We start from the raw sequence: 8,611 nt of genomic DNA on the forward strand, positions 1-8,611 counted from the left end.
GTTTATCAGTGGAACTTAGGAACCTTTCAATGTCTTTTAGTCTAACTGAAGTCAACATTATCTATAGCAATTTCATAGTATTTATGTCTTATAAATAAGCAAGCATTAAACAGATACATGCTCATATTAAGTATACATTCTCTTAAATTTAGGCATGTAGTTGTTAATAATGGAGACACTTTACCGAACATTTGGTTGGGCATCACTTGCTAACAACCTCAGGTTTCTGTTTTTTACCTCTATCCCATAAATATTTGCCCTATTAATGACTAAGCCCATATTTATATTGGCATTTAATTATTTTTCAAAGTACTCAAAACTGCACAGGGCTAGGATTGTTGCTTTTAGAGTTGCTTTACTGGTCACATCTTAAAAATCTTAATATTCATCTTATTTTAAAAATACTGTTAATTGTACAAACTGCTGAACCTCAATTTGTTTTAACAGTAAAAATCCACTGAAAAACACTCAACCCTATAGCCAAACAGTTAGATCTTTACTAAAAGCAGTTGTTTAACACTTCACACTTTGGTTTCCCCTCTTAGCGTAAACGTCAATGTATCAACAGGTTAAAAACAAAAATAAAAACAAAACACACCACCCCAAGAACAAAAGAAAATAAAAAACGATTAATATATGGACAGTATCCCAGTAAGATCAAAATGAAGATGCTTCATACTTAAAGATAGCTCAACTGGCTGGATTTTAAGTGCCTATGATCTGTTAATAAAAAAAATTATACTTGGAGCCCTTATCTCATTTTTAGCAAATATACCAAGAACCCAAATTTCCAAATCAAATGGGATTTAAACACTTGTCAGATTACAAGTAAGAGGATAACCGTTTTTTAATAGACTATTTACATGGGTTTAAATCAAGAATCTATTTATATTTTAGATCTTTCCAAGTAAATATTCCTGATTTTACTTCATCTGTAAAATTAAGATACAAATGCTGGTGCCATAGGTACTGAAGTAAAGTAAGGGAATTCATGTCATCAATCACTTCAGTACCTGTCCCCACTTCTCAACTACCTCAAATTGATAAGCAAAGATGTTCGGATCATTTATATTAACAAAAAAACACCAGAAAAACTGCCACAACTAAGAATAACCTTAAAATTTTTATTTCAATATGCTTATTCTGAACAATTTCTTAACAGTCTTAAAATATGTGATTTATTTACATTAAATGCACCAAAACAACTCAAACAGCATGACTGAATTGCAAATACGTAAGTAGGCCTCTCTGAATGCTGTGCCTGTTTAAATTACTGGAAAAAGAAAACTCAGCCTTCTTGAACAATTTCCCTATGGTCTTAAAATTCATAGGATACAACTATCTTAGTTATGCTTTACAACTCGTGAAGACTATTACATCAGGAACTGAACTTATCAACAGAAAGCTACATTTTAATTCAGACTTCTAAAAACAGTGTAAGCTCAACAACCTCTAAGGCAAAGAATAACCTGCAAAACCTCAAGCAGACATGATCGTCTTATTTTTAGTTGGACACCAAATACTGGCCTTGTATACTTGTGCTCTCCTTACCTTTACTACTCAGCTAAGAGGCTAATTTTCTAATGACAGACAACTACACCATGCGTGTCAAGTACTAACAGAACAATACTTCATTAAATGCATAATAAACTTGACTGTAGCACTGAATTGGTCTTCAGGTAATTGCAGGTTGCATTTTGTCAGGAATCATTCTGTAGGGCTCTTCCAACTACAGGGGAAAACCCAAATCTGGCTTGTTCTGCTTAGACAGGTTTGCCTGTAAAATGAAGATCTCAAAGTTTTTAGTAAAATCACTACTTTGCAAGCAGCTTTGAAAAATAATTTGTAGAGCTGTAAGTACTTTCCTTTTAAACACAGACTAAGAATCATACGTGCAGAACATGCAAAAAAAATAAAGATTTTTTTTTTCCTGAAAATAGTCTTAAGGCTATCAAACCAAGAGCAACAGCACCCTAAAAACCTTAAACACTTCAAAGGTTAAAACACAAAAAAGGTTAGAGCTGTCTCCCCCAGGTCAATTAGAGAGAAGGCAGGCAATTAGGAGCTAAAATGAACATGTTCAACTTATTTTTATCTCAAAATGGCTAATTATATTTGCATGGCTTTTTGTTAATGCTACTCGAAAAGACAATACTAAGTCGTCTTGTCTTAAAATCTTAATAGAATCAAGAACGTAAACTTTGCCACACATTTTAAAACCAGAAACAAGTAAAATTCAATTTCTAGTGAACCCTTGACAACCTCGGCCCTACTGCCAACCCCGTAAGAAAACATACACATCTATTAACTTGTTTACTAGACATTAAGTCTAGTTAAAGTCCAATTGAGTTCTGAACCCAAGTACTACAAAGTTTCAGCATCTAGGGAGAAAGAGAACCATTTAGGATTTTATTAAAATCTGACAGTTTAGCATATAAAGAAATCCTCTGGAAGAGCTTCCTATCACTGTTCTACTTCAAACAGTAATGCCAGTGTATTTCCCCCCAAAAGCTTTAAAATGAAATTATATGGTTTGGCAGATGTAAACATCCCTTTTTTTCCACTAATCACCATCACACCCCATTTCTGCAGACTACTATCAGCCATGCTAATGTTATGGGACTGTGAGAACATTTAGTTCAAAGCAGGATTTGTCATTAAATAATCAAAACAAAACGATTTTAAGATTTTCTTCAATTCAAAAGGTTTAAGAGGTTTAAGAACTCAAACTAAAAGACAATTACATTTTCATTGTATAATTCATTACACACAATTCTTAATATTTTCTCTCTGAAAAATTACCTTTTAATAATCAACTATAGAACTACGAAACTCTTACCTTTCTATTCAGGGATCCATGATTAAACTTTCCATGTTAGACTTTATGTAATTGATTTAAAAAGGTATCTTCTAAATTTACCAGATGGTATAGTAAGTAAATTACAGAAATTCCGCTTGGATCCAATTTTAATAACGGATCCTATAGAATCTGATTATTCTGAAGTTAACCCACATTTTTCTACACAGGTGAGACACAGGCTAGACACAAACATATGAAAGAAGCAGCAGAAATACTGGATAAAATACTGTGTAACTGCCATTGCTCAGGTTCCACTCCAGTGACAAAGTCACAGAAGCCCAGACCAGCTATCATCGTTGCAAAAGTCTGCTTTATTAAGGGAGAAGGAATGGTAATAGTAGTACAGACTTAGAGAAAAAGTAATTTCAGACTCCCACCCAACTACACTCTTGGCATTAGAGACATGTACACATACATATACTTGTCACTCCATTTAGCACCAGTGTGTCTTATTTTAACTCCTATATTTTAAGTTCCAGAAAGCTAATGACAGTCTAAGGATCACTAACAGTTTATACAGCACAAATTACTAAGCAAACTAGTACATAAGCAGTTAACAGTTACACATTAAGAACACTAGTACTGGTAAAACAGTATTTGTTTACTAGAAACAAAAGACAACCTGCCCTCCCAAATGTAAGTTAACGTGCTTAAAAACCAACAACCCCACAACTTTCATACATTGCTTTAAACGGAATACTTTCTGCAAATTTAAATAAACAATGTACAAGTAACACAATTTATTAACTTTAAGACATTGTGAATACCAGCTCCAAAAAGCAAAAAGGAATATCCTAACTTTACAAATTATCACAGTATTAAAATAAACTTTCCTTACAATTATAAATGAATACTTAAGTAAATAAATCTAGTTAGATGAAGAATATATCAAAAATTTAGTCAAATCTGACATGCAACTTCAGAGATGGAATGTTTTAGTACAAAATTATGACAAAACTTCACTTTAAAGAACAAAAAGTTGTTTGAACTTCACACTAACAAAATAATTAAAATTACAAAGTTTTGTTTTTAATACTTTATATTTCTGCAACATTTTAAAGTGGAAGTCGAATCTTCAGTAATATTTAATTTTCAAAATCTTCTGGTCACAATCCCCACCAAACTCAACAGGCCGGGACAAGTGCAATACCATACAGAAACACAGCATTGCAACCGATCCCAACCTGTGTAGAAAGGGGTTTGATTTTCCCTTACTTTTCTACAGACTTTTCACTACCACAGTCAGTTTTGCATGGATTTGCACAGCAGAATATCACACAGCTGGATGCAAACCTGCAAAACTAACCATAGAACAGTGTTCAGTAACTGGACAGTTTGACTGGGCGACAGGCCGGAGCTGGAGTTCTACAGCTCGCAGTACTTTAAGTGCTCATAATGCAGTAGATAACTAAACACTACCTGCACTATAAGCACTTTAGTGCTACAGAAGCTGTCACATCAGATACACCAGGCAGATTCTACATCGACACAATAAAAGTACACAAAATTAGTAAAAATCACTTGAAGGAAATAGCAGGCCACCATCAGTTTTGCATAGATTTGCACAACTACATTCTTCTTGTAGTGCAACTATGCAAAACTAACAGAGGACTGCAAACAAAAAGTATTAAAACACCTATATACTTGCTTGGCTTGGATTATTGGATGAAAACATAACTTCTTATGCCAGAAGGAGCACTTAGGGCAGTAGATGCTAATCTACTTCACTATCTGCACTAGATGCACCTTAGAACAAAAAGCACTCAACACCAGCAGGCCCTGCACTTTCAAGCCCACCTTGGCTTCCCGAGGCAGCTGTCACCATAATGCTACAAGTGCCTTCACTGCAGTAGATGCACATATCACTACCTGCACTGTAAGCACTTTGACATTATTCTGACTGGTCACAATCTTCAGTCTTACAAGGTGATGGTCTCTTTATTCCTGCTAAATTTGAAATAAATAATTAGAATAACACCTCCAACTCTTAAGAGCTATAAAACATACAAAATTCAGCATAGTGCCTAGTGGGGAAGAGAAAATGAATTTAATTATCTCAAAACTAAGTTTCATTCACAAGCACATTTAGACCTTAAAAGTAGAAGAAAAATCTTTTTCACAAGACAACTTAACCATCAATCTAAAACTGTCAGAGAAACTGATGGCTCTTTTTTACCTGGAGGTTCCCAGACATACTCAAAAAAAAAAATTCAATCAATCAAGATTAGACTGCATATGAATGAGAATTAACAGATCAACAGGGCAATTTGATTCATGTACCTTTTAGAGGGAATCTTCACATCCACGTGGCAAAACATTTTCCTTTTCTTCTGGCTTCCAATTAGCAAATACTTGGCAAATTGATTAACAGAATTACTGTTCAGACTACATTTCAAGTGCATTAGCTGGTTGCAGAACTCAAACATCCTGTTTAAATTTCTTTGAATCTTGAAAACTTACTCCAGATCAAATCTATTGTACCACTCAAAGCAGTTCTAAAATTACATTTGGTAAACTGCATCAGTTTCCACTGTTATTACTAACTTAAATATTAGCTGACCCACATTGAGTTAATTTTCTAAAAAAGGTAAATGGACAAAGTACAAAATACCTATTTCACTCTTTGAAAACCCAATCCCATCTATTTACTGAAATAAGAGATTAAAATAAAAAAATTGATTTAAAGAAAAGTTAACCAAGAAAAAAAAACAAGAAGAAGAAGAAGAATACACTTACCCAATAGGGAAAACTTTCTTCTCAGCAAGTATCCTTAGAAAAGCTTTTGGTGCAGTTAGGTCCACGTGTTATGACTGGGATGGGGGGTGGAGAAACAGGGAAAAAAGACAAACATATTTGCTGAAAATTATTATCATCCTCCAATCCCATATTTAAATTTAAATTTGCTCTTTTCTAACACCCTTATATCAATTAGTTACATCCATTTGCTAAACCTAGGATAACACAGTCAAGGAACACTGGCAAATGTTTAAAAGACCAACAATGTATATGGGTGAAAACGTGTTAAGAGAATAAAGTTGAAAACCCCACAGGTACGAGATTCACGTCTTATTTAAAAAGATCCTGAAATACTCCAGTATAATCCACAACAGTCGTTAACTGTACTGTACAGCTCCGAAGAGAGGGAAAAAGCAGCAGCAAAGGGACTATTCTTTACCACCCCTCCCCCAATCAAGACCTCGTGGCTGCAAGCCGGGATAAAGAGTTATTTCCCCAACTGATGTGGTCGGGATGGCATGTTGATAATTTTTCCTTTTGGTGGTATTTCAAGAACGAGCCTGCCTTCTCCAGTTCCCATCCCTTTTGCTCCGGCTTAGGAGTAAAAAAGGGAGCAGGAACACCCGAGACTGCAAAGTGCCCGCCTCGCTCATGGAGCCCGGGCCGGCAGCACATGTCGCACAAGGGGGTGCGCGGCCCTGCGGTTCCCCGAGCGGCCGCCAGGGGGCGATGGGTCAGAGTCGGGCCCTGCCGGACGCGGCAAACCGCCCCCCCCCCCCGTTTCCCGGCGGCAGCCGCGCGGCGACCGGCGGCGCCGAGGCCCGAGCACGGCGGGGACGCGGGCGCGCCGCCCCTCCTTTGTGTCCCCCGCCCCCCCCCAGCCCGGCCCAGAGGGGCGGGGGCTCCACGACTGCGGTGCCCGTCGCACGCGGCCCGAGGCCTAAGCCGGGAACAATCGGCGGCGGCGCGCAGTCGCCGCCATGTCCCCCGCCCTCACCCCCGCGCAGCCCGCCCCGCAGGAACATGGCGGCGTCGCCGCCGCTCCCGCCGAGCCGGGCCGGCCCTCCCGCGCCGCGCTCCCTGCCAGCTGGCGGGCGAAAGCAGCCCCACGCCGCCACCGAGGCCGGCCCGGGCCTGTTCCGCGGGCCACGGCCCGGGAAGTTGCGAGCCCCACCCGGGGACTGCCCACGCGGGTTAACAAAGCCCACGCGGAGTGGGGGTGGCGTCCAGGCCGCGCCGCCCCGAGCTCCCGCGCCCTCCGCCCACCCTCGCGCGCACAAAGTTTGGGGGCCCGCGGGCTCCCGCCCACGCCACGCCGCCCGCCAGCGCGCAGGTACCTCGTGGGCGCGCCCCCTCCCGGCCCGCGGCCTGCCCCATGTGCCGCTGCCGCCGCCGCTTTGTTCTGGAGGCGCTTTAACTCTCGCCCCCGGGAGAAACTTTCCCTTCCCGGGGACCCCGCGCCCCGCGTGCACCGCGAGCCCCGGAGGGGGCGCGGGCCTTGCACATCCTCTCCCTGAGGGACCATTGTGTGCGCCGCGCGCCCACCCGCCCGCCGGGGCCGGCCCAGGCAGGGTCCGCGCGGGTCCCGGGCGCGGCCGCGGCGCGCACGCCGCCCCCTCCCACCCTCCCTTCCCCGGCCCTGCCCTGCCCCTCCGCCAGCCCGCGAGCGAGCGAGGGAGCAGCGAGTCGCGGCTGCCACCCGCCGGAGCGGCCAACGGCCCGAGACCCGCCCCGGCCCCCGGCCACGCCGCCGCCGCCACGCTGCCCCGGGCCATTCCGCCCCACCCGCCCGCCCGCCCTCCCTCCGGACTGGGGCCGCACACAACAGGTTTCACTCACTCGGCGGAGGGGCGGGCAGACTCACCAGGAGGAGTAGCCGCCACCATCTTCGCCTCGCCCGCCGCGGGCTCTCGCTCCCGCCTCCCCACCCGCCTCCGCTTTACTACGACCGGAGGCCCCAGGCCGGGGGTGCGGCCGGCCGGCCGGCCCGCCCCGCAAAGGGGCTTCGCGAGGGGCGCGAGCCGCGGCTACACGGCGGGGGTCGTCCCCACCCCCTCGGCCTCGCCCGAGGGCGCGAAGTGGCGCGAAGGCGCAGGTCGGGCGGCGACGGCAGCACCTCGAAGGGCCATGTGGGTGAATGAAGGGCGGCGGCTCCCGCCTCAACGTAAATACGGACAAGCCCCACTCCCTCATTAGCATAAAAAACAAAGTACTTCCGACCTCCCCGCCCGCCCGCCAATCACCGCAGGCCCCGCCCACGGCGGCTCAGGCCAGGCGGCCGGGAGAGCGGGAGCTGCGAGCCGCTCTCCGCGCAGCGCTGCCTTTCCCCGGCCGCGCTTCCCCGCCGCCCGCCCACAGCCGCCCGCCTCGCGGAGCGCCTCGCCCGGACACCTCGCGCCACGCCTCCGGCACGCCCTCCGTTAACAAGCTCTGCGCGCGTGCAGACCCCCGCGCGCCGCACACCCTTCTGGAAGCGCACGCTTCCTGCGGCTTCCTAAGAGCTCAGCTCTCGCTGGGACTCGACGTGTACGGGATGTGATTACTGTTTATTACTTTTCTTGCCCACGATGGGTCTCGGTGGTAATTAGGGGCCTGCTTCATGCCAACATGAACCAAAGATAAATAAAACCCAGTGACTTATTCTCACATTGAAACCGGATTACTCAGTGCACACAGATCGTTTTAGAACAGAGATAAATGTTTTACACCCGAGACTTAGGAAGGCACACATCGTTGAAATGTGTTTCCTTAACGCGGCCGGGTGTAAACCAAAACGCATGCCCGACCAGAGGTTTCGCAGCTGCAGTACCTGATCCTCCTCCCAGACCCCGTTGTACTTAGTAAGAACACTTGGCTCTCCTGTACAAATAGTAGAGCTCGAAAAGAACCTCACAAGCAACCACAAAGCTGAGAAAAGGAGCCCACTCAGGAGCACCTCCTTCTACATATTGTGGTTTAGGAAATTCCAGAATTCTCGGAAACAATAGTCGAAAGAAGTGAGGGTTCCTAACGTTT

At 44.6% G+C, this 8,611-nt stretch overlaps 1 long non-coding RNA gene across 1 annotated transcript in view; it reads right to left on the reverse strand.

Moving 5' to 3' along the window:
• Positions 1-7,726, reverse strand: part of LOC123801100 (uncharacterized) — a 33,746-nt gene extending 26,020 nt beyond the window's left edge. The window contains exons 1-2 of the long non-coding RNA XR_006782106.2: positions 7,461-7,726; positions 5,597-5,670 (exon numbers count right to left, since the gene is read on the reverse strand). This is a non-coding gene — a long non-coding RNA (uncharacterized LOC123801100). The remainder of the gene's footprint in view (positions 1-5,596; positions 5,671-7,460) is intronic.
• Between the last annotated feature and the right edge of the window lie 885 nt (positions 7,727-8,611).

The sequence above is a fragment of the Ursus americanus genome, chromosome 10, assembly GCF_024610735.1.
Source record: "Ursus americanus isolate L20-20 chromosome 10, mUrsAme1.1.p, whole genome shotgun sequence".
Lineage (NCBI taxonomy): Eukaryota > Metazoa > Chordata > Mammalia > Carnivora > Ursidae > Ursus > Ursus americanus.